Genomic DNA, 10800 nt, shown 5'->3' with positions numbered 1-10800 from the left:
TTCCAAAAATAACTTCTCCAGAAGGTTTCATTCCGTTTCGACTCCGTTTGATATTCCTTTTCTTCGAAACACTGAAACAAGGGAAAAACAGGAACTGGCATTGGGCTCTGGGTCAATAGGTTAGTCCCAAAAATAATATAGAAGTGCATAATAAAGCCCATAAAACATCCAAGATGGATAATATAATAGCATGGAACAATAAAAAATTATAGATACGTTGGAGACGTATCAACATCCCCAAGCTTAATTCCTGCTCGTTCTCGAGTAGGTAAATGATAAAAATAGAATTTTTGATGTGGAATGGTACTCGACATAATTTCAATGTAATTCTTCTCAATTGTGGTATGAATATTCAGATCCGAAAGATTCAAGATAAAAGTTCATATTGACATAAAAATCATAATACCTCAAGCATACTAACTAATCAATTATGTCCTCTCAAAATAACATGGCCAAAGAAAGTTCATCCCTACAAAATCATATAGTTTAGTCATGCTCCATTTTCGTCACACAAGAATGCTCTCATCATGCACAACCCCGATGACAAGCCAAGCAACTGTTTCATACTTTAGTAATATCAAACTTATAAACCTTCACGCAATACATGAGCGCGAGCTATGGACATAGCACTATGGGTGGAATAGAATATGATGATGGGGGTTATGTGGAGAAGACAAAAAGGAGAAAGTCTCACATCAACGAGGCTAATCAATGAGCTATGGAGATGCCCATCGATTGATGTTAATGCAAGGAGTAGAGATTGCCATGCAACAGATGCACTAGAGCTATAAATATATGAAAGCTCAACAAAAGAAACTAAGTGGGTGTGCATCCAACTTGCTGGCTCACGAAGACCTAGGGCACTTGAGGAGGCCCATTGTTGGAATATACAAGCCAAGTTCTATAATGAAAAATTCCCACTAGTATATGAAAGTGACAAAACAAAAGACTCTCTATCATGAAGATTATGGCGCTACTTTGAAGCACAAGTGTGGTAAAAGGATAGTAACATTGTCCCTTCTCTCTTTTTCTCTCATTTTTTGGGCCTTCTCGTTTTTTATGGCCTTTCTTTTTTTTATTCCTCACTTGGGACAAGGCTCTAGAAAATGATGATCATCACACTTCTATTTATTTACAACTCAATGATTACAACTCGATACTAGAACAAAGTATGACTCTATATGAATGCCTCCGGCGGTGTACCGGGATATGCAATGAACCAAGAGTGACATGTATGAAAGAATTATGAATGGTGGCTTAGCCACAAATACTATGTCAACTACATGATCATGCGAAGCAATATGACAATGATGAACGTGTCATGATAAACTAGATGGTGGAAAGTTGCATGGCAATATATCTCGGAATGGCTATGGAAATGCCATAATAGGTAGGTATGGTGGCTGTTTTGAGGAAGATATAAGGAGGTTTATGTGTGAAAGAGCGTATCATATCACGGGGTTTGGATGCACCGGCGAAGTTTGCACCAACTCTCAATGTGAGAAAGGGCAATGCACGGTACCGAAGAGGCTAACAAATGGTGGAAAGGTGAGAGTGCGTATAATCCATGGACTCAACATTAGTCATAAAGAACTCACATACTTATTGCAAAAATCTACAAGTCATCAAAAACCAAGCACTACGCGCATGCTCCTAGGGGGATAGATTGGTAGGAAAAGACCATCGCTCGTCCCCGACCGCCGCTCATAAGGAAGACAATCAAAGAACACCTCATGTTTCAAATTTGTTACATAACGTTTACCATACGTGCATGCTACGGGACTTGCAAACTTCAACACAAGTATTTCTCAAATTCACAAGTACTCAACTAGCACGACTTTAATATCACTACCTCCATGTCTCAAAACGATCATCAAGCATCAAACTTCTCTTAGTATTCAACACACTCATAAGAAAGTTTTTACTAGTCTTGAATACCTAGCATATTAGGATTAAGCACATTACCATGCTGTTTAAGACTCTCAAAATAATATACGTGAAGCATGAGAGAATATTAGTTTCTATAAAACAAAACCACCACCGTGCTCTAAAATATATAAGTGAAGCACTAGAGCAAACAACAAACTACTCTGAAAGATATAAGTGAAGATCAATGACTAGTCGAATAATTATGCAACTATGTGAAGACTCTCTAACATTTAAGAATCTCAGATCTTGGTATTTTATTCAAACAGCAAGCAAGGCTAAAGAAAATAAAATGACACTCCAAGAAAAACACATATCACGTGGTGAATAAAAATATAGCCCCAAGTAAAGTTACCGATGAACGAAGACGAAAGAGGGGATGCCATCCGGGGCATCCCCAAGCTTTGGCTTTTTGGTGTCCTTAGATTATCTTGGGGGTGCCATGGGAATCCCCAAGCTTAGGCTCTTGCCACTCCTTGTTCCATAATCCATCAAATCTTTCACCCAAAACTTGAAAACTTCAGAACACAAAACTTAGCAGAAAATCTCGTGAGCTCCATTAGTGAAAGAAAACAAAAGACCACTTCAAGGTACTGTAATGAACTCATTCTTTATTTGTATTGGTGTTAAATCTACTTTATTCCGGCTTCTCTATGGTTTATAAACTATTTTACTAGCCATAGATTCATCAAAATATGCAAACAACACACGAAAAACAGAACAGTCTGTAGTAATCTGTAACTAACGCAAACTTATGGAACTCCAAAAATTCTAAAATAAATTGGTGGACCTGAGGAATTTGTCTAGTAATCATCAGCAAAAAGAATAAACTAAATATCACTCTCCAGTAAAAAGTTTTAGCTAATCTCGTGAGCGCTAAAGTTTCTATTTTTTACAGCAAGATCATAAAGACTTCACCCAAGTCTTCCCAAAGGTTCTACTTGGCACAAACACTAAATAAAACACAAAACCACATCTAAGCAGAAGCTAGATGGATTATTTATTCCTAAACAGAACCAAAAAGCAAGAAACTAAAATAAAATTGGGTTGCCTCCCAACAAGCGCTATCGTTTAACGCCCCTAGCTAGGCATGATGATTTCAATTATGCTCGCATAAAAGATAAGAATTGAAACATAAAGAGAGCATCATGAAGAATATGACTAGCACATTTAAGTCTAACCCACTTCCTACGCATAGGGATTTTGTGAGCAAACAACTTATGGGAACAATAATCAACTAGCATAGGAAGGTAAAACAAGCATAACTTCAAGATTTTAAGCACATAAAGAGGAAACTTGATATTATTGCAATTCCTACAAGCATATGTTCCTCCCTCATAATAATTTTCAGTAGCATCATGAATGAATTCAACAATATAACCAGCACCTAAAGTATTATTTTCATGATCTACAAGTATAGTATTTTTATTACTCTCCACATAAGCAAATTTCTTCTCAATAGTAGTGGGAGCAAACTCAACAAAATAATTATCATGTGAGGCATAATCCAATTGAAAAATAAAATCATGATGACAATTTTCATGGTTATCTTTATTCTTTATAGCATACGTGTCATCACAATAATCATCATAAGTAGGAGGCATGCTTTCATCATAATAAATTTGCTCATCAAAACTTGGGGGACTAAACATATCATCTTCATCAAACATAGCATCCCCAAGCTTGTGGCTTTGCATATCATTAGCATCATGGGTATTCAAAGAATTCATACTAACATCATTGCAATCATGCTCATCATACAAAGATCTAGTACCAAACATTTTAATGCATTCTTCTTCTAGCAATTGAGCACAATTTTCCTTTCCATCATTCTCACGAAAGATATTAAAAAGATGAAGCATATGAGGTAAACTCAATTCCATTTTTTTGTAGTTTTGTTTTATAGACTAAACTAGTGATAAAACAAGAAGCAAAAAGATTCGATTGCAAGATCTAAAGATATACCTTCAAGCACTCACCTCCCCGGCAACGGTGCCAGAAACTGCTTGATGTCTACTACGCAACCTTCTTCTCGTAGACGTTGTTGGGCCTCCAAGTGCAGATGTTTGTAGGACAGTAGCAAATTTCACTCAAGTGGATGACCTAAGGTTTATCAATCTGTGGGAGGCGTAGGATGAAGATGGTCTCTCTCAAACAACCCTGCAACCAAATAACAAAGAGTCTCTTGTGTCCCCAACACACCCAATACAATGGTAAATTGTATAGGTGCACTAGTTCGGCGAAGAGATGGTGATACAAGTGCAATATGGATGGTAGATATAGGTTTTTGTAATCTGAAAATATAAAAACAGCTAGGTAACTACTGATAAAAGTGACCACAAACGATATTGCAATGCTTTGAAACAAGGCCTAGGGTTCATACTTTTGCTAGTGCAAGTTCTCTCAACAATAATAACATAATTGGATCATATAACTATCCCTCAACATGCAACAAAGAGTCACTCCAAAGTTACTAATAGCGGAGATCAAACGAAGAGATTATGGTAGGGTACGAAACCACCTCAAAGTTATTCTTTCCAATCAATCCGTTGGGCTATTCCCATAAGTGTCACAAACAGCCCTAGAGTTCCTACTAGAATAACACCTTAAGACACAAATCAACCAAAACCCTAATGTCACCTAGATACTCCAATGTTACCTCAAGTATCCGTGGGTATGATTATACGATATGCATCACACAATCTCAGATTCATCTATTCAACCAACACATAGAACCTCAAAGAGTGCCAACCCCTATGCATAGGTTCATGGGCGGAACCCGCAAGTTGATCACCAAAACATACATCAAGTGAATCACGTGATATCCCATTGTCACCACTGATACGCACGGCAAGACATACATCAAGTGTTCTCAAATCATTAAAGACTCAATCCGATAAGATTACTTCAAAGGGAAAACTCAATCCATTACAAGAGAGTAGAGGGGGAGAAGCAACATAAGATCCAACTATAATAGCAAAGCTCGCGATACATCAAGATCGTGCCAAATCAAGAACACGAGAGAGAGAGATCAAACACATAGCTACTGGTACATACCCTCAACCCTGAGGGTGAACTACTCCCTCCTCGTCATGGAGAACGCCGGGATGATGAAGATGGCCACCGGTGAGGGTTTCCCCCTCCGGCAGGGTGCCGGAACAGGGTCCCGATTGGGTTTTGGTGGCTACAGAGGCTTGCGGCGGCGGAACTCCCGATCTATTCTGTTTCCCGATCGTTTTAGGGTATATGGGTATATATAGGTGAAAGAAGTACGTCAGGGGAGCCACGAGGGGCCCACGAGGGTGGAGGGCGCGCACCCTGACTCGTGCCTTCCTCGTTGCTTTCTTGACGTGGACTCCAAGTCTCCCGGGTTGCTTTCCTTCCAAAAATAACTTCTCCAGAAGGTTTCATTCCGTTTCGACTCTGTTTGATATTCCTTTTCTTCGAAACACTGAAACAAGGGAAAAAACAGGAACTGGCACTGGGCTCTGGGTCAATAGGTTAGTCCCAGAAATAATATAAAAGTGCATAATAAAGCCCATAAAACATCCAGGATGGATAATATAATAGCATGGAACAATCAAAAATTATAGATACGTTGGAGACGTATCAGTCCCCGAGCGGCAGCGGTGGCATCTTCGGCCCGTTGAAGCGGAGGAGAGTACATCGCCATTGACGAGTAAGTACTGTATCTCTGTGGCTTCTTATGTGCTGCCTTCCTTCCTGACGTTGGTTCTCCAGGGTCCCTTCCGCCACAGCCGCTGAGTCTTCCGAGAAGCAGTCTCATCTCTCTTCGACTCCCCCGCTGGCCTTGAGCGCCCCGAGCCCGCACGCCGCTCCAGGTGCGGGGTCGGTTGGAGAGGCGCGCTCGCCTCCATGGCGCCTTGAGCCCGCGACCTTGTCGTCCCTCCTTTGCGGCCTCACTTGGAGCTTGGCGGGCGTGCCCAGGACCCCTCCTCTGGTCATGGACGGTGGCTGGTTGGCTTCGGTCTTCGGCTCCTCTTCAAGCAGCGGGCCCCGACTAGTTCGAGCCCCTCGCGAGGCCTGGCTGGCGCCTGGGGCATTGCCGGCCCCCAACCCCCTGCTGAGAGGGGGCGCACCGCTTCAGGCCTCGCCCGCAGCCCCCGTGGTGGAGGACGAGATGGGCCGTGCGCTTGAGTTTGAGCACAAATGGAGCGTCGTTCGCCACGATCTCTTCCAGGAGGCGATGGGCGCGATGAACCGGCTCGGCGGTGAACTTGCAGACGTCGACGCGTGCCTCAAGGCTGAGGGTCTTCGGCTGGCGGAGGAACGACGTAAGCTGAAGGTGGCTATCAACCTTGGCCGCCATCAGTGCGATCTTGACAACGCGAAGGCTGAGGCGTCTCTTGAGGTGTGTCGTGAGGCTTGCTCCCGAGCTTTGGAGGAGGCTCGTGAGGCTGACCGTCGTCGCGAAGCTGCGGAGAAGCGCGCGTGGGAGCTCCAGGCCTGGAGTGCATCCCTGGAGCAGCAGGTGGAGGCGCGCAAAGCCGCCCTTGCATCGCTGAGGGGGACGCCCGCCGAAGAAGAAGAGGTCCGGAGGCACGAGGAGGCGTTGGTACTGGAAGCCATGGAGCATTGCCTCGAGCTTGAGCGGTTGGAGACGAGGGAGCGTCAAGTTGCCCAAGCAGAAGATGCCGTTGGTGCACGCGAGGCCAAGGCTCAGGAGAAGGTCGATCGCCGGGTGGCCGAGGTTTGCGTGGGTCTTGAGGGTAGGCATGACCTGAAGCTGCAGCTTGCGGGGACGGAGGCTGCAGGTACGGCCGCTGCCCTTAGGCCCAGGCTAGCTGAGGTAGAGAGGCGCGAGGAGGCCACGGCAGCCGCGCTGGTTACGGCGCAGGCGGATCTAGCCTCCGCCCACGCCGAGCTGCTCTCTCTTCAGAAGCGGGTTGCCGACGCCGAGGCCATCGCGCGGCAGAACAGGGAGGAAGTGCTTCAGCGGCGGACATTGGAGCATGAGCACGCCCCCATGCTCCAGAGTCTCAGGAGCAGGGCCAGCACCGCGTTGGGCCATATCTGCGACGAGAATGCCCCTCATCCCCATACGGACGACTACGCCAGCCACCTTCGCTTCTTCTCCGACGTGGTTACGCGCCTGGAAGCTCGATCTGATAGAGCTCGCCAACTCGTGGAAGAGAGGAGCCGTGGCCTGCTCGGGCACGCGTTCTCCCGCGTCTTCAGCCATCTTCAGAACACCTTCCCCAACTTCGACTTCGACGCCACCATTGCCCCCATACCCGCGGCTATCCGGGGCGGCCTCGCACGGTGGGTGGAGGAAAATGTGGATGCGCTGGTCAGGGCCTTCGCCTCTGAAGATGACACGGTGGTAGTCGCGGCAGACGAAGGTGACGTGGTTGACGACGGCGATGTCGGGGCCGGCGAAGGTGGAGGCAACGCCAGCGATGGTGATAGCGACGCCAACGGTGCGTCTGAAGATGACCAGGGGGCGCGGCGAGCGACATATCCGGCTGACTCCGTGTTCCCCTGCTGTTTTACCCTGTATGCAAAAACTTGGGCGTGGCCCCTGAAGATTGTAAGAGCATTTTGAGAGGGGGATTCCCTCATGTAAACAAATCACAGTTTTTATTCTGCTATGCCAAGCTGAGTGTGCCCCTTTGTGGATCCATGAGTCTGGTGGCAAGTTTTGCTCTTGCGGCTTACCTTAGCCGAGGCAAGCCCCGAACCGGATCGTGAGGTCGTGAGTTCCCGTGGAGCTCCTAAAGGGTCTGCTGATTCGCCCGAGAGGGCCTCACAAGAATCAAGTGCCGATCGGCGCGCGCGGTGCGTGTGCTGTGCCCAGCCCCGCTCGCGAGGGGCCCGCGAGGGGGAGGCAGTGAGCACGAGCTTCGGAATAAGGCAAGAACCAGATAGCAAGAAATCACTTGAACGAGAAAAGGCACCCCCCGCGCGCATCAACGAAAATTCAACTTCGACTTAAATCCAAATCCAGAAGGCAAGGCTACATAAAAGGGATCCAAAGCAAATGGCCCCATCCGGCACCTAGTCTAGTCTTCTTGTCTTCGAGTCTTCTCACCAGCGCGGAGCTAAGTGCTGCCACTAGGACGTGGGAGGGAGCCCCCGAGGCCCGAGGGCGGCACTCCTGAGACTCCGGGGCGTGTACAGCCCCACTCGTTATTACGTGAGAGTGTCACGGGCGGCGATCTTCATAGGCGTGAGCCTTACTTCATATTGCCAGACAAGGGCCCCGCCTTGCGCCTCCCTCGGCCACCGTTGGGGGCGATCGGAAACAAGGACACCACCAAAGGGGCAAAGGGGACGCCAGCGGCGCTCTCGGCAACCACGGGTCCTCTGCCGGGGTAGGGCTCGCCGGCGCCTCCCCGGCAGAGGGCCTACCTCCGGGTAACGCCTTGCTCCATGCGACGTGGGGAGGGGCCTTGCTCCTGGCTCCTCCCGCATAGCCCCCAGTGGGCCTCTCTTGATGGGGCGGACATCGCCGTGCCGGAACCATCGCCTGGTGCTGTGACCTAGTTCACCTGCGACTCATGGTTAGCGTAAGCTTGCCCCTGAGGGATTAGTGGTAACCTATATCTGTTGTCGACGGCGCGGTTGGTGGGGCTCTCTGGCGGCTCCTGGAAGGCTTCAGCTCCTAACGCCTCCTCCTCCCAACCTGGTCCGAGGAACGAGCCGGGGTCGTCCTCCGGCGTGTACTCCTGGTCCATCATGCGGGGCACGTAGGCCTCCGAGGCCGCTGCCCCGAAGACCTCGCCGAAGTGCCCCACGCTCCATGTCGCCCGGCCTGTCACGCCGTCCTGAGGATGGCAGGGCAGTGCTCCGATGGGGCCGTATGTGGTAATGCTCGTGCCCGCACCCATCTGGGGTGGTGCGGGCACGACAGGGCGCCCTCCATCGTGGATCGTGTTGATGTCGACGAGGCCCCCGGGTGCACCCGGGAGCACGCGGGCGCGGCGAGGCCTGCCGTGGGATCCAGCCGCCGCCTAAGGCATGAGCTGATAGCAGAAGGGCGGCGCTCCCATGGCTGCTGCGTCCAGTAGCTCGGCAACGCGTTCCAGCAGCGCATCCCGTCCGCTCTCCATTAGTCGGCACTGCAGCAGCTCCCGTGCCACTGTGAGTGCATCCCGCATGTTCGCCTGCTCCCGCCGGGTGTGTGGCGCCGTTGCCGCGGCGTGGCTTGCGGCCCTTGCAGCGGCTAGCGCCTTTTGTGGAGTAAGGGTGGACGGCGCCTGGCCGCGCCGCCCGCGCCCAGCAGCGTTAGGTGGCGCCCGTGCCGCCTGGAGCGCGGGGTTGAGGTCTTCCTGGGCAGGCGGCGCCGTCCGGGCGGGCCAGGCTTCCCAGCAGTCAGCGTCAGCCCTCGGGTCGCCGGACATCGGAACCGCGGAGCGTCGGTGGATCAGCTGATGGGGAAGAGGCTCCGGCGCACCCCTAACTGGCGCGCCAAATGTCGGATCACGGGTTCCGGCAAAACCCTTAAGGTTCAAACTCTGGGGTGCGCACAAAGATCTCCCCCTACCGATCCACGTCCTAGCTTTGCTAAGATCTCAAGGGCTAACTCGACGAACTCGCAACACAAAGAACACAAGATTTATACTGGTTCGGGCCACCGTTGTGGTGTAATACCCTACTCCAGTGTGGTGGTGGTGGATTGCCTCTAGGGCTGAGGACGAACAGTTACAAGGGGAAGAACAGCCTCCTGAGGTTGAGGTGTTCTTGTAATCGGTGTGTGGCTAAGGGTTGGCTAAAGATCAGATGCCTGAGGCTCCGTTCGGTCCCCTTCTACTATGGTGGCTAGTCCTATTTATAGAGGCCCCGGTCCTCTTACCAAATATTGAGCGGGAAGGGATCCAACAATGGCCAATTTGAAAGGGGACATCTAGTACAGCTTATCCTGACAAAAGTAGTCTTTGCCTGCCAAAGGCTCTGGCGGTGACGCCGCCTTGGGCTCCATGGTGACCTCCGTCTTGCCGTCCTGCTGGTCTTGGTCTCGTTGCACTGATATGGAAAGCTTTGCTTGACGCCTCGGTACTCCGCGCCTGAGCTTGCTACCTTAGCATCAAAGAGGAAACAAAGACATTGTGCGCGCTGGCGCCCGCCTGGTCTCGATCGTCATGGCTCACGTCATGAGAACCTCACGAGGTTTGCCTTGCCTTGATCTCTCTGCCCCTCGCGAGCCAACCTGGTGAGGCCGCTCCTGAGGAGGCCTTGCGTCGTCCGCCTCGTGAGGCTTGGCCCCTCGCGAGGGTCTTGAATGCTTGCAGGTGAAGATGGGCCGTACGGGCCCGCTCGCAGAGCCACGCCGTGGGCCGCAGGCAGGCAAGTCTGGGGACCCCCGTTCCCAGAACGCCGACAACATCCAATACCCCTGCAACCTAGGGTTTAGCTTGCTTGATCTCGCGGTAGATCGACTCTCTAATCATACCATACACATCAATACAATCAAGCAGGACGTAGGGTTTTACCTCCTAGAGAGGGCCCGAACCTGGGTAAACACTGTGTTCTTCGTCCCTTCTTCCCCATTGATCCTAGATCCACAGCTCGGGACCCCCTACCCGAGATCCGCCGGTTTTGACACCGACGGTTGTTTTTAGCACAATTGCCATGGTGTTATTTTTGTGCAGAAATCAAAGTTCTCGGATTGACCTGAAAAGTTACGGAGATTTTTTGTGGAATAGATAAAAATACTGGCAGAAAAAGATACCAAAGAGGGGCCACCCAGGGGGCACGCCAACCCTCTCCCCCCCAGGGCATGCCTCCCAAGCTTGTGGGCCCCCTGGACCTCTGGCAACCCTAACTCCGACTCCATATATACCTATTCACCAAGAAAAATATCAGAGAGAAGGATTCATCGCATTTTATGATACGAAACCGCCGCCACCTCCC

This window comes from Aegilops tauschii, chromosome 1 (genome assembly GCF_002575655.3).
Source record: "Aegilops tauschii subsp. strangulata cultivar AL8/78 chromosome 1, Aet v6.0, whole genome shotgun sequence".
In the NCBI taxonomy this organism is placed as follows: Eukaryota; Viridiplantae; Streptophyta; class Magnoliopsida; order Poales; family Poaceae; genus Aegilops; species Aegilops tauschii.
The sequence above is the reverse complement of the archived record's forward strand: the minus strand, read 5'-3'. Positions refer to the sequence as shown.